Source organism: Muntiacus reevesi, chromosome 15 (genome assembly GCF_963930625.1).
Source record: "Muntiacus reevesi chromosome 15, mMunRee1.1, whole genome shotgun sequence".
Taxonomy (NCBI): domain Eukaryota; kingdom Metazoa; phylum Chordata; class Mammalia; order Artiodactyla; family Cervidae; genus Muntiacus; species Muntiacus reevesi.
Window position 1 is genome coordinate 63,790,971 of NC_089263.1, and position 25,605 is coordinate 63,816,575.

At 43.4% G+C, this 25,605-nt stretch overlaps 1 protein-coding gene and 1 long non-coding RNA gene across 6 annotated transcripts in view; one reads left to right on the forward strand and one right to left on the reverse strand.

The window, feature by feature from the left end:
* The window catches only part of EXOC3L4 (exocyst complex component 3 like 4), a 39,828-nt gene continuing 14,223 nt past the window's right edge, over positions 1-25,605 (forward strand). For 4 of the 5 annotated variants that reach the window (XM_065905868.1, XM_065905870.1, XM_065905872.1 and 1 more), the window contains exon 1: positions 1-115. The gene's annotated coding sequence lies outside the window, so the exon portion shown is untranslated. Of the gene's footprint in view, positions 116-657; positions 751-25,605 lie in introns of all 5 variants that reach the window. The other variant, XM_065905869.1, reaches the window with a different exon arrangement.
* LOC136147500 (uncharacterized) lies at positions 4,486-15,623 on the reverse strand. Its single transcript, XR_010659199.1, has 3 exons — positions 15,500-15,623; positions 11,624-12,297; positions 4,486-4,942 (listed from the first exon to the last, which is right to left on the reverse strand). It is a non-coding gene; the product is annotated as an uncharacterized lncRNA (long non-coding RNA).

Consider the following 25,605-nt stretch of genomic DNA (forward strand, 5'->3'; position numbering starts at 1 on the left):
CCCTCTGGCTGCTCCAGAGGCCCCATTGCCCAGGTCCCGCTCTGAGGACCCGGCCCCGCCGGCTTCTCCTGGTGGCCCTGCTCTGCCTGGGGTCCAGCGTCTACTCACCCAGCAGGTATGTCCACGCAGGTAGAGGAGGAAGGCCTCTGGGGTGTTGTGGGCGGTAGACGGGGATTCGAAGGCTTGAGGACAATTCCGGTTCTGCCAGTGGCTTTCTGGGCCAACGGCTTCCGCTTAGAGCCCAGACCAGAATGCCAGCTCAAGTCACAGTGAACACACACACACACACACACACACACACACACACACAGAGGTAGAAAGTAGACAGATGCAGACTCACGAACAGAGCCACTCACAGACCCTCTGCGGCACACACACCCCAGGGGACACCACAGTCACAAAAGTGGCTGCACACCCATGGGCTGATGCTCCTACATGAAATTGCTTATCTGTTTTCCTTGGGCACCTGCGGTGGTTGGACGCTGGGTCTGACCCACTCCCTGCCCTGGGGGGCTCCTGGTCAAGGGCAAGATGCCCCAGACCCTGGAACTGGCCCTCAGTCATGGGAGAAGGTATGCACAGGTCAGGAACCAGGCGCGGAGCAGGAGGTCTCGACTGTGGTCTGGGGCTCAGGTGGTCAGGGAAGGCTTCTTGCAGGAGGAGCCATCTTGTGCTGAGCCGTGAAGGAGTTGGCAGCTGGAGAAGGTGAGGGTGAGGTCACTGTTGGCAGAGAGAACAGTCTGTACAAAGGTATGGAGGACATGTGAGTGTATCCGAGTGATCAGAGTGGGTGAGCGAGTGAGTGAGAGAGAGAGTGGGAGAAGAAACGGGAGGGGCCAGGTACGGCCTTGAATGCCGAGCTAAGGAGGAGTCTGTGCTTCTGAGGGTGATGGCAGCCTGGGGCGGGGACAAGGGTTATATTTTGTTGCTGTGTTAAGGGAAGTCTTTTTAAAATTTGTATTTATTTATTTTTGGCTATGCTGGGTCGTCATTGTTGCACAGGGTTTTCTCTAGTTCTGGCCAGTGGGGGCCACACTCTAGTTGTGGAGGGCAGGCCTCTCTCATTTCAGTGGTTTCTTTTGTTGTGAAGCACAGGTTCTAGGCATGCGGGCTTCAGTACTTGCAGTTCGGGACTCTGGAACACAGGCTCAATAGTTGGGGTACAGGGCTTAGTTGCCCCACCGCATGTGGGATCTTGCCGGATCAGGGATTGAACCTATATCTCTTGCATTGGCAAGTGAATTCTTTCCCACTGAGCTACCAGGAAAGCCTCAAGAAGGGAAGCCTTTTAAGTGCCTTTTTGTTGTTGTTCCGTTGCTCAGTCGCGTCCGACTCTTTGCGACCCCGTGGACGGCAGCACGCCAGGCCTCCCTGTCCTTCACCATCTCCCAGAGTTTGCTCAAACTCATGTCCATTGAGTTGGTGATGCCATCCAACCATCTCATCTTCTGTCATCCCCTTCTCCTCCTGCCCTCAATCTTTCCCAGCATCAGGGTCTTTTCGAATGAGTCGGCTCTTTGCATCAGATGGCCAAAGTATTGGAGCTTCAACTTCAGCATCAATCCTTCCAATAATTATTCAGGATTGATTTCCTTTAGGGTTGACTGGTTTTGATCTCCTTACAGTCCAAGGGACTCAAGAGTCTTCTCCAATACCACAGTTCAAAACCATCGATTCTTCAGCACTCAGCCTTTTTTGTGGTCCAACTCTCACATCCACAGACTGGGACTGTGATGGGATACTGGGAGGGGCTGCTATAGGAGAGCAGGCCTAGGAAAAGCGGGTAGAAGTTAAGATGGAGATGCCCAGTGGTGAGGGGAGCCCAGACTTGGTCACAGATAGGGTGGCCTCAGATGGGAGCTTCCAATAAGCTTGACTTCTGGGTGGTGTTCCCATCTCTGCTACTGGCCCTGCAGTGCGTGCATTGGCCTGACCTGGAGAACATGGGTCTCGGGGCGGAGACTAGACCTGAGTCTTCTAGCTCCTGAAGCTCAGCTGAGGCCAAGGTGCAGGGGCCAGGGCCTCTGAACACTCAGGGTAACAGAACAGAGAGAAAGATAGCCAGGAAGAGGCCCCATGGGTGGGGAGACAGGCCCGGGGCAGGGGCCACGGCAGAGTCAGCAGGAAGTCTGCAGTCCAGAAGACACCAGCATGATGCCTGAGAGGGCCAGCACAGGCAGGGGTGACCCTCACACTGAAGACTCACTCCCCCACTGTTGAGATCCTTTAATGGACCAGAATCTGGTGGTCCAGAGTCGACGATAAGAAAGTGAAAGAAGGAAAGAGGCTAATATGCCATGGGTTACGCAGCCGGCCTTCATGCTCCAGGGAATTAGCCAGAAAGAGAGAGAGAGAGAGAGAGGACACAGGGACCCAAGTCTCTGGTGGAGCAAGGGTGCTTTATTGAATTCTGTAAGAGTATATATACCGTATTACAAGGTAGCTTCTTCAGATAAAGATCAAAAGACCTGACTTTACAAGTTACCAAGGAAACAAGGAGCAATAGAGGCCATAAGGGCAAAAGGTGATCCATATCAAAAGGGACTCCTAAGTAATCCCTTTCACCAAATGGAAAAGCTAATGAAGGAAATCCTATGCAAGCATCCCATCTCTATGATCTCAGTCCTGGGAGCAGCTTGCCAGCTCCTCTGGCCCCTGATAGGGACTGATAAGGAACAGAGGGCTCAAGAGAGATAGGACACAGCACCCAGGAATCACACTGCTAAACATTCCCTGACAATTTCCCCTATTTTATTATATTTGTAAAAAAGGTCCTGGCTATTTGAGTTTGTTTAGTTTTAAAAATTTTTGCAGAAAGGCAACAGTAAACAACAAATATAATTGCCAAGACAATCGCCAGAGTTATAGTTCCAGACCCTGTGCTGTGGGTGATGCTTTGAAACCATCCTCGTGGGTCTAACCCAGATAATTCATCAGCTAGTTGTTCAGCTAAAATTTCCAGATTGGTGGATGAGGGCAGACTTTTAGAGAAGGTTTCAAAGATTTCTTTTTGCAATAATTGTACATTCAGAGAGGGATTATCATGAATATTTTGTAAATGAAATTTGATTTGCTCCCAGTTATAGGCACTATGATTGAACAGAAGTAACACAGAATTGAGTAGAATTCCAATCACACTTTAATATCACTTGTTTTTGTACATCTGTTAATTGATCTCCAACCCATTTGATGGCTGTTTTTAGTTCCTGTATTTCATCCTGAATATCCTCATCTATCTGAGCCTGAGTGGCCCACATAGTATGAGCATATTTAGCCCAATTTTGGATAAAATCATGTGTTTGAATTGAGGTTTGTAAGGCAACGCCAGCGGCGGCAGCAGGGGTGCAGATAGCTATTAAACCCCAAATGCCAAAAATCAGCCATCCAATGAATCATTTAGATCATCAGAGTAATTTAGTAAGTACCCGGGAAGCAAGCCCGGCCACGGGACCTTCTTCCCAGGGCCGTTGGAGATTTACTGGTAACCACAAGTTACGTTGAGATCAAAGAATCAAAAGGGATTCATTTCTTAAGACAGGTATACAATTTGCAATTTGTGCAAGTTACAGAACGTCTTATTGAATTGTAAGTTTCCTATAGCTAAAACAAAAGGAAGGGGAATACAAGCTTGTATGAAATATGATTGATACAGTGAAAGAAATAATTACTATTATGACTACTATGACTGGTTCCTGTGAAATGTCCAGTCCAAGTTCCAAGTTCTTCATTGCTCGCAGCAAGTTTCCATATGTCCCATTGTTGAGGCCCAGTATGTTTATTGGGGATGATCCCAGGACGAGGGGATGCCATTCCACCATCAAGCCAGCCAAGAAGTCCTTTGTCATGGTAATGTTCCATCGTGGTGTTAGTAACCCCCCAAGCCACCTACAGCATAATCACACACAGTGCTGTTAATATCATCCGAGCAGTTAGACAACCACATACCATGGGGTCCCCAATCGACGATGGTGTGGCTAGCCACAAATATTAGTTTTCCTGATTTGGCTTGGCATTTGTCCCAACGAACAGGAGTATATTTAAAGTTCTTATAAGTAAACCTTTACATATTGTTCTTTGTTCTATCCCTAACTCTTTCCCTAAAGTTTCAGTAGTGTAAACATGGTTCACAGAGAAAGTGAAAGTGAAGTCGCTCAGTCGTGTCCGACTCTTTGCGCCCTCATGGACTGTAGCCCACCAGGCTCCTCCCTCCATGGGATTCTCCAGGCAAAAGTACTAGAGTGGGTTGCCATTTATTCTCCAGGGGATCTTCCCAATTTAGGGATTAAACCAGGGTCTACCTGCATTCCAGGCAGATGCTTTAACCTCTGAGCCACCAGGGAAGCCCTCACAAAGAAAGGGCAGTAAATAATCCAAGCAATGTCCAAAGGAGTAAATAATCCAAGCAATGTCCAAAGCAATGTCCTCTTTTGGAGGCGGGACGAAAGCCCAAGTCTGTGGGTGATGTTTATGCATAATTCCCCTGGCCCCAGGCACAATGGAAGGACTTCATAGCCTAAAGAAATGTTAATTAGTTTTCCCTCCTCCCCAGGGTGTTAGGGCTCCTTCATATTCCAGGGAGGGGGCATATGGGAGTAGTCATTGGTTGATACAATCGGTCCTTTCTCCATCCATTCTACGACCTGCAATAAAGGGGGGTTGGGTAAGTAAACCCAGTTAGTCTGGTTAGTTAATCTGGCTCAAGCAGGGTGGGGGGAGGGGGGTCATGCAGGCAAATGGAGCGAGCATAGCAGTAAGGTTTTCAGGATTCATAAGGTTGATGTCGCCAAGGGCGGTGCTTCCTGGAGATCTTTAGAGCCAACATGGCCTGTGTTGGAATTTCCTCCTCCTGGGGTTTTTCTTGTTTCGTTTCCATTTTGAATGCTGTGGGCCCCTTTGGGTCGAGTCTTCCGAAGAGGAAGCCATGTGAGTTCGTTGGATCCATCTGGGGAAATACAAGCATATCCCTTTCCCTGTAAGATTAATTTCCTAGATTTCCATTGTTTATTGAACCCGTTTTGATACCAAATGGGCAGAGTGCTGGAAGCCATTATGGGAGATCCCACCCATGACGAGGTCATGAGGAGAAGACCTGACATGCAAGGCCATTGATGATACAAGGGACCCTCCAGGTTGGCCCCGGCCTCTAGCCCACCCTGCATCCTCCCCCCTTTTCTGCTGCTGTTCTTGTTCACCCTGCTGCAGATTCTTATGTTGTCTGCTGAGAGCTCTCCTGCTCCTCTTTCACTGAATGAGGACCAACTTAAAATCCTAACTAATAAATCTCCCAGACGCTGGTACCCTATGAAGGGGCCAGGGATGAAAGAAATGCTTCAATTCAAACCCTTTTGCTGGCATTCTGGCTTGTTTGATAAATGTGTGCTCCCATTGCAAAAACTGCTCATGATTGTTCTAAATATCCTAAGCACAGTAACTAACCAAAGAAACCATTAAGCATAGGTCCCTCTACGGGGTGAGAAAGGTTCCACAAATAAAATAGCCACAAATGTGCCTAATAGAAAATACTTTAGATAGAGATTAGCTAGTGACTTCCTGCAGGTAGTTACCTATTAGACTAAGAGCCTGTTTTGTACTATATCTCCTGTTTTGGCAATCCTTCACATTTCTGTTCCGTGAAAATGTGATCCTATCTGGTTCCCATAGAGATGATGCCTATCGAAAAGAAAATTGATTAACCACAAGAAAAACAGGGTTGTCTACTGAGGCTGTTTAAGTCACCCCAGGTGCAAGCCATAAAATGTTAACAGGCCCTACAGCCAAATGATAAAAAGACTCTTGTAAATGAGAAGTATGTGGATGACATCCTGTTTCTATTGAAGGTCAAGTTGCTGTAATATTTGAGCTGAACTTTGTGTACGTGATATGCACCTCCCCCAAAAAATATGCTGTAGAGGGTATAAAGGGGCAGTGCAAAAATAAACTTCAGACTTAGCCCTGAGCTTTGTCTCACTGTGTTTTCTCGCCGACGCCGTTCATCCTGAGGGTTCCCCTAGATCCTGCTGGGGCTGGACCCCGGCAAGTGGCGCCCGAACAGGGACCTAAAGGTCAGTCTCTCATGGTCCAGTTTTCGGGACGGCTAGGACCCCACTAGGGCGCTGCAGGCCCCCCTGCATAAGACAGGCAGGGTGAGGAGGGTGGGTCGGTTACCCCACTAGGGCGCTGCAGGCCCCCCTGCATAAGACAGGCAGGGTGAGGAGGGTGGGTCGGTTACCCCACTAGGGCGCTACAGGCCCCCCTGCATAAGAAAGGCAAAGTAAAAAATGTGGATAGGTTTCAGGTAGGACCCCACTAGGATGCTACAGGCCCCCCTGCATAAAAAAGTAGAGTAAAGAGGTGGGTAGGTTTCAGGTTCCTTCTTTTCTAAGATTAAGATCCTCTCCTTTTTCTTCTCCTAATTGCTAACAAAAATGGGTAACAGTGAGTCAAAAGAAAGGCAGCTTTTTATTGGAGTCATAATGCAACTCCTTAATCGCAGAGGAATTAAAAATATCAGTGTTCAGTCCTTTTTCACGTTTGTCCAAGAGCAATGTCCATGGTTCCCAGAAGAGGGCACTGTAAACGTAGAAACATGGGAAAAGGTAGGAAAACAACTAAAAGCTTACTATACCCTGAATGGCCCTGAGAAAGGGCCGACTGACACCTTTTCATTGTGGAATATGATTAGAGATGCTTTAGATCCCACACATGAGTCTAAAAAAATCAAGTAAGTTAAAGAAGACGAAAAAACTAACCCTAGTTATAGGCAGTTGAGGGGCATGTTAGCTGCAATGAATACTCATGATAATCCTGAAACTGAAGATGAACAGGAAAATTCATTGTCTCCCCCAAATGAGGATACATTAGAAAAAGCAGCAGTCCGATACCACTCTGAGGACGAATGGTCCTTCTCAGCCAGAGATGCTCCAAAAGACTTAAAAGAGCCCCTTTCAGCTAACTCCTCAGTAAGGTTCAATCCAAAACCCTTGATAGATAAATCTCCTGAGTCACATAAAAGGGTGCTTAGGTGCTCCTGGTTGCCTCTCCCTCCTCCCCATTATGGGCCCCTTAAGGAGAAGGGTGCTATCCAGCCCTGAAGATGGATTTGACCCCCACCTTGAAGCCTGCTTCCCTGTATTATTTGATGAGTGGGGGGAAGACAACTCATCCTGGGAGCCCCTCCCAATGAAGTTAATAGAAGAACTCAAACAGGCCTGTGCTACATATGGAGCCACTGCCCCCTATACTTTTACACTACTTGATGCTTTGGCGGCCAAATGGGTGACTCCTTACGACTGGAGGACAGTAGCTAAGGCCTGTCTGTCTGGAGGTCAATACCTGCTATGGAGGACGAAATATGAAGATTTGGCCAAGAAACAGGCTAATGCTAACCACAAACATGGTCCTAAGCATATAACGCAGCAAATGCTTTCAGGTACTGATGATTATGAGTCTGCTAGGGACCAGATGAATTTAGATAAAAGGACTCTGGAGCAGGTAACCGCTTGTGCTCTTGGAGCCTGGCACTCACTCCCACAGGGAAAGGAATCAGCCTCATCTCTGTCCAATATTAAACAAAAACCAGAGGAGCCCTATGAAGACTTTCTTTCAAGAGTAATTGAGGGGATCCATAGAGTAATACCTAGTGTAGAAGCCGCTGTAATATTAACAAAAGAATTGGCTTTTGAAAATGCTAACTTGACCTGCCAAGCTGTTCTTCGCCCTATAAAACAATCCAGAAACATAGGAGACTATGTCAAACACTGTGCAAATGTTGACCCAGCAACGATGCAGGCTGTCGCTATAGCGGCAGCAAGAAAGGGTAACTCTTACCAGCAAGCAGTACAATCCTTTTTTGCTAGTAAAGATACCCCTCAAAAAGGAGGTCCAAGTGGTTTAAGGCGAAAGGGTGCTGCAGTCAGAGGATGCTTTTCATGTGGACAGGTGGGCATTTTAGCCGGAGCTGTCCCCACAAACCAGTTAATCCCCCTTCTGCAAACTCTCAATCCTCTCCTATAAATACTAATCTTCCTGGCCCTTCTAACTTTCCGAAAACCCCTTGCCCTCGTTGTCAGAAGGGGCTTCATTGGGCTAAAGAATGTAAGTCTAAATTTCACAAAAATGGGACACTTTTGATTTTTGGTCAACAGCCGGGAAATGAGTTGAGGGGCCAGCCCCAGGCCCCGGCAACGATTGGGGTGAGCACCTTAAACCCATTCATACCCTTCGTCCCATCACAGAGCTCATCAGAGCAACCCCAGGCAGTGCAGGATCGGACCTCAGTTCCACCACCTCAACAATATTAACTCCTGATAGTCCCACTATAAAGATTCCTACTGGATTTAAAGGCCCATTGCCAGCAGGGTTACTGGGAATTATACTTGGCAGAAGTTCCATAGCAGTGCAAGGCCTTGCCGTTGTCCCTGGGGTCATAGACTCTGATTATACTGGAGAAATTCACATAATGATTTCTCCTCCAAGTAAGACAACTCCGATCTACCAGGGGCAGAGAATTGCTCAGCTTTTACTTTTACCACATGCTACCACTGTGGGTAATGTCGCTGCTCAGAGTGAGGGACGAGTCAAGGGTTTTGGCTCTAGTGATGTGGCCTTTTGGGTGACAGAAATTACTCAAATAAGACCCATGAAAAATATTTTTGTCAGTGGCAAACCCACCTTTGGGTTATTAGATACAGGGGCAGACGCTTCTTGTATTGCTAGAAAAGACTGGCCCAGTTCATGGCCTACACATACAACTGAAAATGATTTAATAGGCTTGGGGAAAGCTCCCTCTGTAGTAAGGAGTGCAACAACGCTAAAATGGCAGTTTGACAACACCCATGGAAATTTCCAGCCATATGTGGTCCCGTCGCTTCCCTTTACTCTATGGGGAAGAGATGTTTTGTCTCTGATGGGAATGCTTCTCTACAGCCCTGATGAAAGGTTACTGCCCAGATGCTTCAGATGGTCTATGACCCCTCAAAAGGCTTGGGCAAACATCAAGAAAGAAAAATTGAGCCTCTTAAGCCTGTGCCTCGGCAGCAACATCTTGGTCTCAGGTATCGGAATTTATAATGGGGGCCATTGTTCATGCTGCCGACCCTATCTCATGGAAGCCCCAACATCCGGTGTAGACAGAACAATGGCCCCTTACTACTGAAAAGCTCAAGGCAGCTAGGACTTTAGTCTGTGAGCAGTTGCAATTAAGACATATCGAGTCCTCCAATAGCCCTTGGAACACTCCCATTTTCGTGATAAAGAAAAAAATCAGGAAAGTGGAGGCTACTACAAGATTTGAGGGCCATCAGTGCTACTGTGAAAGATATGGGAGCATTACAACCCGAACGCCCTTCTCCAGTGGCTATCCCTGAGGGGTACAATATAATTGTAATTGATTTACAAGACTGCTTTTTTACTATTCCTCTAAGCCCCACGGATAAAAGGCGATTTGCCTTCAGTCTCCCCTCAGAAAATTTTAAACAGCCTTATTTAAGATACCAGTGGAAAGTTGCCGGGGTCCAGCCGCAGCAGGATCCAGGGGAACCCTCAGGATGAATGGTGTCGGCGAGAAAAGACACAGTGAGACAAAGCGCGGGGCTAAGTCTGAAGTTCATCTTCGCACTCCCCCTTTATACCCTCTACAACACTCTTTAGGGGGAAGTGCATATCGCTTACACAAGGATCAGCTCAAAACATTACAGCAGTTTGACCTTCAACAGAAACAGGATGTCATCCACATCGTGGAATTTAAAAAGATGGTAACGATAACCCAATATGCAAAACAGAAAAAGACACAGATGTACAGAACAGAATTTTGGACTCTGTGGGAGAAGGCGAGGGTGGGATGTTTCGAGAGAACAGCATCAAAACATGTATACTATCTAGGGTGAAACAGATCACCAGCCCAGGCTGGATGCATGAGACAAGTGCTCGGGCCTGGTGCACTGGGAAGACCCAGAGGGACGGGATGGGGAGGGAGGTGGGAGTGGGGATCGGGATGGGGAACACATGTAAATCCATGGCTGATTCATGTCAATATATGGCAAAATCCACTACAATATTGTAAAGTAACTAGCCTCCAACTAATAAAAATAAATGAAAAAAATAACAATAAAATATATATGATGTTAATATAAAAAAAAAAGAAAAAATTCCTTTTTCCATTTGGTAGGAAATTTTTTATCATAAGCTTAATGCTAAGGATGGAGAATTCTGGTAAGAATATTAAACCATTTATCATATGCTTGGAATCAATTAAAATTTATATTAAAAAAAAAAGATGTCATCCACATACTTCTCGTTTACAAAAGTCTTTTTATCATTTGACCTTCAGGCCTGTTAACATTTTATGGCTTGCTCCAGGTGTGACTTAAGCAGCCTCAGTAGCTGACCCTGTTTTTCTTGTGGTTAATCAATTTTCTTTTCGATAGGCATCATCTCTATGGGAACCAGATAGGATCACATTTTCACGGAACAGAAATGTGAAGGATTGCAAAAACAGCAGATATGGCACAAAACAGGCTCTTAGTCTAATAGGTAACTACCTGCAAGAAGTCACCAGCTAATCTCTATCTAAAGTATTTTCTATTAGGCACATTTGTGGCTATTTTATTTGTGGAACCTTTCTCACCCCGCGGAGGGACCTATGCTTAATAGTTTCTTTTGTTAGCGTACTGTGCTTAGGATGTTTAGAACAATCATGAGCAGTTTTTGCAATGGGAGCACACATTTATCAAACAAGCCAGAATGCCAGCAAAAGGGTTTGAATGGAAGCATTTCTTTCATCCCTGGCCCCTTCATAGGGTACCAGCGTCCAGGAGATTTATTAGTTAGGATTTTAAGTTGGTCCTCATTCAGTGAAAGAGGAGCAGGAGAGCTCTCGGCAGACAACACAGGAATCTGCAGCAGGGTGAACAAGAACAGCAGCAGAAAAAGGGGGAGGATGCAGGGTGGGCTAGAGGCCGGGGCCAACCGGGAGGGTCCCTTGTATCCCGAATGGCCTTGCGTGTCAGGTCTTCTCCTCATGACCTCGTCATGGGTGGGCTCTCCCATAATGGCTCCCGGCATCTCCCCGTTTTTTATTTTTTAAAACAGCCAGATGAATTTCAGTTGCAAGCTTCTGAGTGCTCTGCCGAAGAGCTCTGACGATACAAGGGAGGACAACAATAATAATAAGAGTCAGCGCTATTACAGCAACGTAACTGAAAATAGTAGACAAAATACTTTTGGCGGAGATAAAGTTGGAGAAGGCTTTAAAGAAATCACTGGCGGCTCCAGAGGCAGGAATGTCTAATTGGGAATGCTCCCTTGTTCTAATCTGTCCATGCAGTCTGTCTAAATCTAAACTTCTGCTAGAGCTATTCCATACCCCTGAAATATGATTTTTAATTTTTTCCCAATTGTAATCAGTCTCATTAACCTTTAAGGGTGTTACACAAATCCACCGGTAGTCAGCATGACAGGATAATGTTAACTTTACTTTTAAGGCCTGTAATTTAGTTCCAATATGCATGACTGCTTTTTTTAGGGCGTCTACTTTTAATTTTAATTTTTTATCTATAATCTCTTGCATAGCTAGAGCTAAAGAAACATCTTTTGACATATCATTGGCATATTGAGCAGTACGTACCTGTTGAGTCAATGATATCGCTGCCACAGTGACAGAGGTAATTGCTGTTATTAAAGCTGAAATCCCTAAGATAACTAGTCCTAAAAACCGTCGGGATCGCATGCAATCTTGCAGTTGTTGCAGAACGGCTATACCGTAAATGTCACACCGATAGGTACTCTCTGAGACGGGCACGATAAGGTAAGGTGGGCGTCGCAGCACCACAAAGGAACAGATATTAAATTGACAGCTCAGACGATTGACGACGTTGAGCGTCAGGCTCCGATAGTCTCCCAGCATCAACAGCGGGCGCACGTGAGTGTGGATCTGGTCTACTTTATGGTAGCGCCTTTTAAGAACTTCTTCATGCAGGCTTTTCTGGCCTCCTGGCGCTCGCTATTGGTTGAATTCAGGGCTTTGAAGAGCGCGGCAACGATCTTTTTTCTGGGCTGAGGAAGAGTATTGCAGGCCGCAAGTGCATCTAAGGCTGCGATCTTGTGCTCCACCACGTGAGGTCCGTGGTGAAGAGCCGGGGCTGCGGCTGGCGCAGAACGTGTTTTCTTGTATCAGGCCCATCGGGGCGTTGGCGGGCTGGTGTCTCAGCCAGTGCTTCTTAGGGGGGACCGTGTCCTGGAGGACCTCCTTGTGCAGCTCCATGATCACGGCCATGCTTTCCCGGTGACCTGGGCCAGCACCTGGCAAGAAAGTGAAGCAAGCATAGCAATAAAAACCCTTTCAGGAGAGGCTGAAGATCCCTGTAGAGAAGCTGTTCTCTGGGCTTGATGGCAAAGTGACTTGATTTGCCCCTCTGTGGGTATGGAGGCTTGCTGAGTTGCCCACGCAGGATGTCTTGGTTGCAGGTCAGGAGGCATCTGATCTTCATCCAAAGATAGATTACTGAGATAAGCTTTAGAAACAAACTTAGGGTATCTTTTTTAATAATTTAATTAAATCTGTTAGCAATATAACATAACAAGGAACTATCTCAGAAGTGAGTCTTAGTAAACCCTAAACTTTAATTAACAAAACTAGAAACTTAGTTTAACAATTTACAAAACTTAATATTTAGTGATTTTTTTTTTTTTATTATGGATGCATTAACCCCGTAGCTGGGGAAGGCTTTAACCCATCAAATAAAAATGAGGTTTGTCAGGGAGCTGGGAAAAGCCAAGCGGCCGTCTTGGATTTCCCATAGCCCTGACTCTTTGATTTTCAGCTATTGTTTACCCATTTTTAATTCCCCAATTTAGGAGTAGACTGTTGTCATGTTTTAAGACATTAGGATAGCACAAGTCTAACAGTGAGGGATATTTTTGGTAGAAGCAGAATGAGCCTCTACATGTACCATAATCTTAAATAACACTTATTTACTTTACTAAAGTAACAGAACATTTTAAAAACAAATATAAATCACTTAAAGGCAAAGAAATTTATAATCTCTTATTGAAAGATTTATTTTAAGAAAACTTTGTTTTCTTAACATAGAGAGTAGACTAAATTCCAGTCTGTTACCAATTTACCAGATACCAAACAAACAAAATTTATCAGTTAATCTTAGAAAAGTCTTTTTTATAAATCTTGAAGAACTAGCAGTATTTTTTTAAAGGCATGAGAGTCAAACCATACAAGGCATGTTTAAAATCTAATTAAATTGTAATTAACAAAGTAACCTGGTCATTGCTGTGACTTGTAACACTTTAACATGATAACTAAAATTATAACTGACAACATTTTACCAGGACATATCAGATTTTTATGAATTTTATATAATTTCTAGAATATCTATATAAGTAGCATCAACCATACAATGTAATCTGAAGAGATTTATCATTCTTCCAACAATACTTCCCATGCAATTTAACATGTCAAATGAACTCAGGTTAGTTTAATAGCTCTTTGAGATATCTCAGGGACCCTCTGAAGCATCCCAAAGTCAGCTAGAAGTCAAGCTATTTAGGCAGTTTTGTCAATAAATATCAAAAGGGTTTATAGTACTCTGTCAGGTAGAATCATATAGATCACTGTGAAATAATATATTTACTTAGCCAAAGTAAAAAAGAAGATTTTAAACATAAACATAGAACAGATCACTTCAGAAGTAAAGAAACTTAAAATCCATCATCAAAGGCAGTTCAACATCTCAAGAAAACTTTTATTTATACACAAAACTCTTCCCTTGGGGTCCAGTTTTTATAAAACCTTTTTATCACTTTTTGTACCAATTTGTTCTCCCATCCTGGAACAGCCAACTGTAAGCCAGACTTACTTCTTTTTTCCTTCATAAAACGTATCTTCATTCTTCATACCTTCTTTACTGAACACACACATCTTACTTTCCTTAAGCAACCAAGAATTGACTTTTATATTAGCATTCTATAGATTGGTGAACATAAATACCAGTGATAATTTCTAAAAAAAAATTTTAGCGAACATCTCAGAATTGCATCAAACATTATTCATTTGTAGTCTCAAATCTCTTTAGTTTTTCTGTGAAAGGAAATCAGTGTTTAGTAGTAAATGTTTCAAAATCTTACTTTATTTGGAAATGACCTAATTATTTAATAGACTTCCAATACTTAGTTTAGCACAGCCCTTAGAAATTTAAGTTACACCAATCTGGAGAGACTATTGTAGACAGATATTCCTAAAGAATAATTATTTTTAATAGAATTTGTACATAAACTCATATCTCATTTACATTTTTTAGAAGTTTCTTCACTCGAGGTTATTTCCTTGTTGACAAACTTGTAACAGATATAATATTTAACTTATATTAAACTTAGGTACAATGAAAATATTTTATTTGATGTTAATTACTCTAAGATATGTCTATACTAGATAGGTCAACGAACAAACATTAATATCAGGTATTTAATACTGAATATTTCCCATTTCACCTGAACCTGGAATTTATTGTTTAATTTAGAATTATTTGATTTGTAAGTGCTTACCTTTCTTTAAGCCAATTAAATAGAGTTCATTTACAAATTAACCTAAAAAATATTCCCCAGAGACAAAGACGTACCAAGACATATTTAGACAGACACAGTGCAAGATCTAGCTTCATTTTCTAAGTCTGGTCATGAATTAGATATTACAATATAAAATGTACTAGTTTATAAAAAAAAGTTGAAATAAGTAAAATTTTTAAAGGCTTTTCAGATTCCTGCATCCAGGACCAGGGGACTAGGAAAACGGAAGGATAGGAAGGGCTAAGGAGAGGGAAGAGAGAGGGAAGGGAGAGAGGTTGATACAGTCTCTTGTTCCCCACCGGTCGGGCACCCTGGCCAGCTGGCTGCGTCAGGAGGAGACCAGGGACAAGAGGGTCCCAGCGGCGGCCGCTGGTCTGGTCCACTGGCCGGCAAGCTGGCCCCCGAGTACCCTGAGTGGTCAGGATGTCGGTCTCAGCGAAGAAGAGTCCCCACCAGTTGCAGGAAAGGGGACCTCCTCCAGGGCCCGAAACTGGGCTCTTGTCTAACACTCGGGAATGAATTGTCCGAGGAGACACGTGCTGATAAAGCAAGAGACTTTATTGGGAAGGGCGCCCGGGTGGAGAGCAGGAGGGTGAGGGAACCCAGGAGAACTGCTTTCTTCTGGAAGCCAAGGACACTGCTCTTGGACAAACGTGAAAACGGACTGAACTCTGGTCTTTTTAACTTTAATTCCTCTGTGGTTAAGGAGTTGCATTATGACTCCAATAAAAAGCTGCCCATTTTGGACTCACTGTTACCCATTTCTGTTACTAATTAGAAGAAGAAAAAGGAGAGGATCTTAATCTTAGAAAGAAGGAACCTGAAACCTACCCACCTTTTTTACCCTACCTTTCTTATGTAGGGGGGCCTGCAGCGCCCTAGTGGGGTCCTAGCCGTCCCGAAAACTGGACAATGAGACACTTACCTTTGGGTTCCTGTTCGTGGCGCCACTTGCCGGGGTCCAGCCCCAGCAGGATCCAGGGGAACCCTCAGGATGAACGGCATCGGCAAGATAAGACACAGTGAGAAAAAGCGCGGGGCTAAGTCTGAAGTTTCATTTTTGCACTCCCCCTTTATACCCTCTACAACACTCTTTACAGGGAAGTGCATATCGCTTACACAAGGATCAGCTCAAAACATTATAGCAACTTGACCTTCAACAGAAACAGGATGTCATCCACATACTTCTTGTTTACAAGAGTCTTTTTATCATTTGGCCTTCCTGTTAACATTTTATGGCTTGCTCCAGGTGTGACTTAAGCAGCCTCAGTAGCTGACCCTGTTTCTCTTGTGGTTAGTCTGTTTTCTTTTTGATAGGCATCATCTCTATGGGAACCAGATAGGATCACATTTTTACGGAACAGAAATGCGAAGGATTGCAAAAACGGCAGATATAGTACAAAACAAGCTCTTAGTCTAATAGGTAACTACCTGCAAGAATTCACCAGCTAATCTCTATCTAAAGTATTTTCTATTAGGCACATTTGTGGCTATTTTATTTGTGGAGCCTTTGTCGCCCCGCAGAGGGACCTATGCTTAATGGTTTCTTTTGTTAGCCTACTGTGCTTAGGATGTTTAGAACAATCATGAGCATTTTTTGCAATGGGAGCACACATTTATCAAACAAGCCAGAATGCCAGCAAAAGGGTTTGCATTGAAGCATTTCTTTCATCCCTGGCCCCTTCATAGGGTACCAGCGTCCGGGAGATTTATTAGTTAGGGTTTTAAGTTGGTCCTCATTCAGTGAAAGAGGAGCAGGAGAGCTCTCCGCAGACAATACAAGAATCTGCAGCAGGGTGAACAAGAACAGCAGCAGAAAAGGGGGGCGGGATACAGGGTGGGCTAGAGGCCGGGGCCAACCTGGAGGGTCCCTTATGTCCTGGACGGCCTTGCGTGTCAGGTCTTCTCCTCATGACCTCGTCATGGGTGGGATCTCCCATAATGGCTCCCGGCAGAAAGTGCTACCACAAGAAATGGAAAATAGTCCAACACTATGTCAAAAATTTGTAAATGCTGCCATAGAAGATGTAAGAGTTTAATATGAGCAAGTGTATATGATTCATTATATGGATGACATTCTAATAGCTCATTCCGATAGAGCTCATTTACAAACTTTTACACAAATTGACTCAGGCTTTATCTACACATGGTCTAAGAATAGCTTCAGAAAAAATTCAAATTAATCCCCCTATAACTTATTTAGGACGTGTCATTCATTCTGACACAGTGACTCATGCCCCTATGCAGCTAAGAAAAGATCATCTTCATACATTAAACGATTTTCAAAAACTCTTGGGAGATATTAATTGGATACAACCCTACTTAAAATTAACAACAGCTGAACTTAAACCCCTGTTTAATATTTTACAAGGAAACTCAGACCCAACTTCAAAAAGAGAGTTAACCACTGAAGCTCAAGAGGCATTAAAAAAGGTTGAAAAGGCTTTATCTAATAGTTATGTAAAGAGAGTTAATATGTCAACTACTTGGCAGTTTGTTTGGCCACTCCGGTTGCACCTACAGGGGCTCTCTGGCAGGAAGGACCTCTAGAATGGGTCCACAAGCCAAAAAGGTAGTCGCAGCATACCCAAGTCTAGTAGCAGCCTTAATATTAAAGGGAAGGAGGCGCAGTATAGAGCTCTTTGGCAAAGAACCATTAAAAAATGTGATTCCTTACAACAAAGATCAACTTAGATGCTTTGCTGATGTTTGAGGAGAGTTGGCAAATCACCGTGGGAGGATTCACAGGACAGATATTACATCATTTGCCTTCACATGCACTACTAAATTTCCTTTCTAGACATCCCGTGATATTCCCTGTAAGATGCAAACTGTCCCCTATTCCCAATGTTCAGGTAATATTTACAGATGGGTCAGCTAATGGGCGTGCTTGTATTGTTACAAAAGATCAAAACAGAGTAATACACACCCAAGAAACTTCTGCTCAAAGGGCTGAACTCACTGCGGTCATAGAGGCTTTTATAATGTTTGCAGAAAAGGAATTTAACCCTTATTCCAATTCTCAGTATATGGTTAGGCTGTTTGCACACATTGAAACTGCGGTTCTGCCTGAAACTAAGACTACAATTTTTTACTTGCTAACCAAGCTACAGCAACAGATCTGGAACCGAAACCAAGCCTTTTATATTGGCCATATTAGAGCCCATTCTGGTCTGCAGAGCCCGTTAAATGCTTTGAATGACTTGGCAGATTCACTAACTAGAATAACTGTAGCTTTTGTTATAGAAAAAGCGAGGGCCTCTCATTCATCGCGTCACCAAAACGCCACAGCTTTAAGATGCCAGTTTCAGATCCCTCGAGAATCTGTGAGAGAAATAGTCTGTGCTTGTTCTCGCTGCCCCACTATGATCCCAAATTTACCGATGGGAGTAAATCCTCGCGGCCTTAGACCCAACATGCTCTGGCAAATGGACGTGACGCATGTCCCCTCCTTTGGAAAACTGTCTTTCGTTTACATAACTGTTGATACTTTTTCTCATGTTATCATAGCCACCACCCGGACGGAAGAGCATATAAAGATGTGGTTCAACACCTATTTGTTAGCTTCTCCTATCTTGGGCTGCTAAAAGCTTTAAAAACTAAAAACACCCTGCCTATACATCCAAGTCATTCCGAGAGTTTTGTATGAGATTTCATGTAAAGCATAACACGGGAATACCTTACAATCCACAGGGCCAAGCTATAGTAAAAAGAGCCCACCAGACCTTAAAATCCCAAATATTTAAATTACAGGAGGGTGAACTTAAGTATCGTTCCCCTCATCAGATCCTGCACCATGCTGTCTTTGTAATTAACAACCTTAACATTGATTCATCAGGCATGTCTGCAATGTTACGGCACTGGAGTCCCAAGCAGTCAGGCAAGAGGTCTCTGGTCAAATGAAAAGACCTCCTATCGGGACAGTGAAGGAGGCCTGACCTGTTATTAACCAGCAGTCGAGGATATGCTTGTATATTTCCCCAGGATGCAGAATCACCAATCTGGGTCCCAGATAGATTGATTCAACATGTCGCAGATCTTCAAGCATCCGACCCCCTCGATGACCCGACCACCAAAAAGGAAGGGCCACCACCCCCACCTAATGGGAGAAGTCAGATAAATCAGCCGCAGATGATGTCAGAAATTGTTAAAGAAGGTCAGGAAGACCCTCCCACCAAGCAGATGCCACGGCTTTGTTTAACTGCTCATGATCCTCCCACTTCTTCGCGCTGCAGGAGACCACCACGATGACCAGCACATTCGACACGACAAGCTTCTCTCCCTACCTGGGGACAAGTCAAGGCGCTCTGTCAGCAAGCACAGGAGATAGCGTCCCCACAGGGGTCTCCATCCTCCCCTGAAAGAGTCTTTATTGCCATTCTTGCTTTACTTTCTTGTCAGATAAACGCTGCCTCCCCCGAAACATATTGGGCTTATTTTCCAGATCCTCCCACCTTTCAAGTGGTGACTTGGATTAACAGTCCTATATGGCTTAATACCGATCAACCCCATCTTTTGGGGGGATCCTATACTTCTTATACATGATCATTATCCTATTAATTACAACCACACCTTTAAAGGACTGACCAAAGGACTCCCGGTGTGTTTTAATTTCCCTACCGGTTGCTCCCGAGACCTTATAACCCCTTCTAAAGAAGGATGCGTTGGGGCCTCTAAAAAGCTTTTGCTGACAGATTCCCCTCTGACGGCTCCTGAAGATAAAAAGAGAAGCCGGCTAGTGTGGAAGCTGCTGGCTCGTATGCCAGGAGTTCTTGATCCTTGTGAGTCAAAATTTCAACTTGCTCTGCCTGGTTATCCGAATTGCAATGAGATAGACTTTTCAGATGTGATACGGAAAACTATAGATAACCGTTTGGGTTATCCGAGCTGGAAATCCTGTACATGTAACTCCAAAATTGATTATATAATCCCAGGAGGAAAAAATTTCTCAGTACAAGACTGAAGCAACCCAAATCCCAGACAAAAGCCAAAGTTAGTCCATGGCTATACTGCCAAGTTTTACAATTGGAATAACCAGCTTATTCACTGGCCCTTGGCAGCCAATAAATGGCATCATAGCCAATTTGTCCCTCCCACGCTATCCTACACAATCAAAAATAAAATATTCTGGCAACCTGAAATATGGAGGGCCCTTGCAGCCACTTCTCCTATCACATTGTCTCGACCCAAAAATGATTCTATATATGCTGCCCTGGCCTGTTTGTCCTCACCCTATGTTTTTCTCTTTACCAATAATTCAAAAAATCTTCAAATACACATGAACTCTACGGGCGGGCCTAACAAGGTTTCCTGTAAACAATGTATGCTATCCTCCTGTTTAAATCCTCAATATAATGTGTCTTCCTTTGTTGTATTACAGCGTCTGCCTTATCTTGTGGTACCGGTTACAATAACTACTCATTGGTATGATAATTATGGTCTAGCTGTGCTTCAACAATTATGAGATCTGATGAACTCTAAGTGATTTATAGGATTGCTTGTTTTAGGAATTTCAGCATTAATTACTGCCATTACCTCTGTCTCTGTAGCGGCAATTGCATTAACCCAGCAAGTACATACTGCACAGTATGTTAATACTATGTCAAAAAATGTCTCCTTAGCTTTAGCTACTCAAGAGGTCATAGACAGAAAACTAGAAATGAAAGTAGGTGCCCTAGAGGAAGCGGTAATGCATATTGGATCAGAACTGCAAGCCCTAAAAGTAAAGTTAGCACTGTCCTGCCACTCAGACTACCGGTGGATTTGTGTAACACCCTTAACGGTTAATGAGACTGATTACAATTGGGAAAAATTAAAAATCATATTTCAGGGGTATGGAATAGCTCTAGCAGAAGTTTAGATTTAGACAGACTGCATGGACAGATTAGAACAACGGACCATTCCCGATTACACGTTCCTGCCGCTGGAGCCGCCAGCGATTTCTTTAAAGCCTTCTCCAACTTTATCTCTGCCAAAAGTATTTTGTCCACTATTTTCAGTTACGTTGCTGTAATAGCGCTGACTCTTATTATTATTGTTGTCCTCCCTTGTATCGTCAGAGCTCCTCGGCAGAGCACTCAGAAGCTTGCACCCTGCATCCTCCCCTCTTCTCTGCTGTTGTTCTTGTTCGCCCTGCTGCAGATTCTTGTGTTGTCTGCCGAGAGTTCTCCTGCTCCTCTTTCACTGAATGAAGACCAACTTAAAACCCTAACTAACAAATCTCCCGGACGCTGGTACCCTATGAAGGGGCCAGGGATGAAAGAAATGCTTCAATGCAAACCCTTTTGCTGGCATTCTGGCTTGTTTGATAAATGTGTGCTCCCATTGCAAAAAATGCTCATGATTGTTCTAAACATCCTAAGCACAGTAGGCTAACAAAAGAAACCATTAAGCATAAGTCCCTCTGCGGGGTGAGAAAGGTTCCACAAATAAAATAGCCACAAATGTGCCTAATAGAAAATACTTTAGATAGAGATTAGCTGGTGACTTCTTGCAGGTAGTTACCTATTAGACTAAGAGCCTGTTTTGTGCTATATCTGCTGTTTTTGCAATCCTTCGCATTTCTGTTCCGTGAAAATGTGATCCTATCTGGTTCCCATAGAGATGATGCCTATCGAAAAGAAAATTGATTAACCACAAGAAAAACAGGGTCAGCTACTGAAGTTGCTTAAGTCACCCCAGGTACAAGCCATAAAATGTTAGCAGGCCTGAAGGTCAAATGATAAAAAGACTCTTGTAAACGAGAAGTATGTGGATGACATCCTGTTTCTGTCGAAGGTCAAGTTGCTGTAATGTTTTTGAGCTGACTCTTGTGTAAGCGATATGCACTTCCCCCTAAAAGATGTTGTAGAAGGTATAAAGGGGGAGTGCAAAAATAAACTTCAGACTTAGCCCCGCGCTTTTTCTCACTGTGTCTTATCTTGCCGACGCCGTTCATCCTGAGGGTTCCCCTGGATCCTGCTGGGGCTGGACCCCGGCAGCAGAGGGAGAGAAGTGAAGTGAAGTCGCTCAGTCGTGTCCAACTCTTTGCAATCCCATGGACTGTAGCCCACCCAGGCGCCTTCAATTCCTCAAACTGTTTTTCTGCTCTTGTCAAGATATCTCCCTGTGGTAAGTTTAAAAATTTTAAAACAAACAAAGCTGTATTAATAATAGTTATAGGTTTAGAGAATATCTTATGTTGGCATCTAGTAGAGTCTACTTTAGAAGGGAAGATAGCAACGTTCCAGCGTATTCCCCCTTTAATTTTTATTTGCAATTTTAGTGTGTGATGTGAATAAGAGCATATAATTTGTTTTGCTGAGCAGAATGGAATTTAGTGTAAAACACTTTATATTCTTTGAGAGACCAGAATGAGGCTTTAGCATTCTTAGGCCCATCTATATAGAAAACTTCAGCTTGAGGTATTGGCTGTGAGCTGACGATGCAGGAAACAATAAATTCAGTATTTTTGAAGAAATTCCATAGCTTGTTAGAAGGATAATGAAATGAAATTTCTCCAAAATATTCCAGAAAAGCTATTTGGAAATCAGTAGACGTTTGTAAGGCATTCTCCAATTGAGATTTACTGACAGGTATCACAATTTTATGGGGATCCGAGCCAATTAGAGTTTTAGTCCTATTTCTTCCATTGATAATGATTAGATCAATTAAATCAAGGTAGGGTGTAAGTGACTTTTATTCCTGTAAAATGGGTAGAGATTCATTCTATTGGGTGTTCTTGTTGGGCAAATAGTCCCGTGGGAGAATGAAGAGAGGGGAGTACAAATAGTTCTAAAGGTAAATCTAGTCTAATGTAAGAAATTGCTTCTGTAATTTATTCTGTACCAAATAGAGTTCCTCTCATGCCTCTTGAGAAAGTGATCAAGGGCTATTTAAATCATGATTTCCTTTCAAAGTATTAAATAGATTAGTCAGTTGATAATTCAGTTCAGTTCAGTTCAGTCGCTCAGTCGTGTCCGACTCTTTGCGACCCCATGAATCGCAGCACGCCAGGCCTCCCTGTCCATCACAAACTCCTGGAGTTTACTCAAACTCACGCCCATCGAGTCAGTGATGCCATCCAGTGATCTCATCCTCTGTCGTCCCCTTCTCCTCCTGCCCCCAATCCCTCCCAGCATCAGGGTCTTTTCCAATGAGTCAACTCTTTGCATGGGGTGGCCAAATTATTGGAGTTTCAGCTTCAGCATCAGTCCTTCCAATGAACACCCAGGACTTAATCTCCTTCAGGATGGACTGGTTGGATCTCCTTGCAGTCCAAGGGACTCTCAAGAGTCTTCTCCAACACCACAGTTCAAAAGCATCAATCTTTCGGCGCTCAGCTTTCTTCACAGTCCAACTCTTACATTTATACATGACCACTGGAAAAACCATAGCCTTGACCAGGCAGGCTTTTGTTGGTAAAATAATGTCTCTACTTTTTAATATGCTATCTAGGTTGGTAATAACTTTCCTTCCAAGGAGTAAGCGTCTTTTAATTTCATGGCTGCAGTCACCATCTGCAGTGATTTTGGAGCCCCCAAAATTAAGTCTGACACTGTTTCCACTGTCTCCCCATCTATTTCCCATGAGGTGATGGGATCAGATGCCATGATCTTAGTTTTCTGAATGTTGAGCTTTAAGCCAACTTTTTCACTCTCCTCTTTCACTTTCATCAAGAGGCTTTTTAGTTCCTCTTCACTTTCTGCCATAAGGGTGGTGTCATCTGCATATCTGAGGTTATTGATATTTCTCCCGGCAATCTTGATTCCAGCTTGTGCTTCCTCTAGCCCAGCGTTTCTCATGATGTACTCTGCATACAAGTTAAATAAGCAGAGTGACAATATACAGCCTTGACATACTCCTTTTCCTATTTGGAACCAGTTTGTTGTTCCATGTCCAGTTCTAACTGTTGCTTCCTGACCTGCATACAGGTTTCTCAAGAGGCAGGTCAGGTGGTCTGGTATTCCCATCTCCTTCAGAATTTTTCACAGCTTATTGTGATCCACACAGTCGAAGGCTTCGGCGTAGTCAATAAAGCAGAAATAGCTGTTTTTCTGGAACTCTCTTGCTTTTTCGATGACCCAGTGGATATTGGCAGCTTGATCTCTGGTTCCTCTGCCTTTTCTAAAACCAGCTTGAACATCTGGAAGTTCTCGGTTCACGTATTGCTGAAGCCTGGCTTGGAGAATTTTGAGCATTACCTTACTAGCATGTGAGATGAGGGCAGTTGTGCGGTAGTTTGAGCATTCTTTGGCATTGATTTTCTTAGGGATTGGAATGAAAACTGACCTTTTCCAGTCCTGTGGCCACTGCTGAGTTTTCCAAATTTGCTGGCATATTGAGTGCAGCACTTTCACAGCATCATCTTTCAGGATTTGAAATAGCTCAACTGGAATTCCATCACCTCCACTAGCTTTGTTCGTAGTGATGCTTTCTAAGGCCCACTTGACCTCACATTCCAGGATGTCTGGCTTTAGGTGAGTGATCACACCATTGTGATTATCTATGTAGTGAAGATCTTTTTTGTACAGTTCTTCTGTGCATTCTTGCCACCTCTTCTTAATATCTTCTGCTCAGTGAAACTAAGCCATGCCGTGTGGGGCCACCCAAGACGGTCGGGTCATGGTGGAGAGGTCTGACAGAATGTGGTACACTGGAGAAGGGAATGGCAGTTGATAATTAGCAATGCCTAAAGAGAGTCTAATCCAATTTATATAACCTAAGAGTTTCTGAAAATCATTTAAGGTTGATAATTTATCAGTATGAATCTGAGTTAGTTGGGGAGTAATACATTGTCTATTAACAACAAATCCTAAGTAATGATAAGGTGTAGAGGTTTGAATTTTTTCAGGGGCAATAGTTAGTCCAGAGTTTTATAAGCATTGTTGAGCTAAATCAAACATGTGTTGAGTTTCTAAAACAGATGGAACCAAAAACAATATATCATCCATATAATGGATAACAAGAGAGTCAGGAAATTGTTTTCTCACAGGCTCAAGGGCTTTTAGCTATATAGTACTGACACATGGTGGGAGAATTCATCATTCCTTGAGGCAGCACAGTCCATCGGTGTCGTTTATGAGGCCCGATATCATTCGGATAAGGGAGAGAGAAAGTGAATCTCTCTGGGTCTAAAGGGTGTAGAGGTATATTTAAAAAGCAATCTTGCAAATCAATAATAATATTGTGCCGATTTTGAGGAATAGTGGTAGGCGATGGGATTCCTGGTTGTAATGCACCCATAGGTTTCATAGATGCATTAATTTTTCTAAAGTCTCTTAAGGGATGCCATTTGTTAGATTTCTTTTTTATAACAAAAATAGGAGAGTTCCAAGGAGAGCAAGACTCCTCGATGTGTTTCAACTCTAACTGTGTATCTACAAGTTCTTTAGCAGCGTGTAGTTTCTCTTTCGTAAGGGGCCACTGCTCTGTCCAAATGGGCTTGTTGAAATTCCAAGTTGTTTTAATAATTGTATTATTTGTTAAATGAGTAGTGGCCCCTAGGAAAAATGTGGAATGTAAATCTGAGTTTACACTGCATAAGTAAATCCCTTCCTATTAAATTAAGGGGTGCATCTGTCACATAAGGTTTTAATGTTGCAGGTTGGCCTTTTGGTCCCTCATTTGGGTAGATTTGAACACTTTGATAAACTTCTTGCACTTTGGTTTGAGAAATTCCTGCAATTTGGCAAGAGGTTTTTTGTATAGGCCAGGATTTGGGCCACAAATATTTGGATATAATAGTAATATCAGATCCAGTATCGAGGAGACCAGAAAACCTTTTACCATTAATTTTGATATTTATATTCAGTCAGGCAAACTCAGATACCAATGATGTCCATAAGGACTGTTTTGGATCTGTACTGCTGAATCCACCTGTCTGTACATCATTAGAGGAGTTAATAGAAATGTAAGGTAAAAGGAGTAATTGAGCAGTTGTGTCCCCCTTTTTGAATTGCCATAAAATCTGAGATGACATCATAATTTGAATTTCTCCTTTATAATCTGGATCAATTACTCCAGGGTGAACAGTAATCCCTTTAGAAGTCC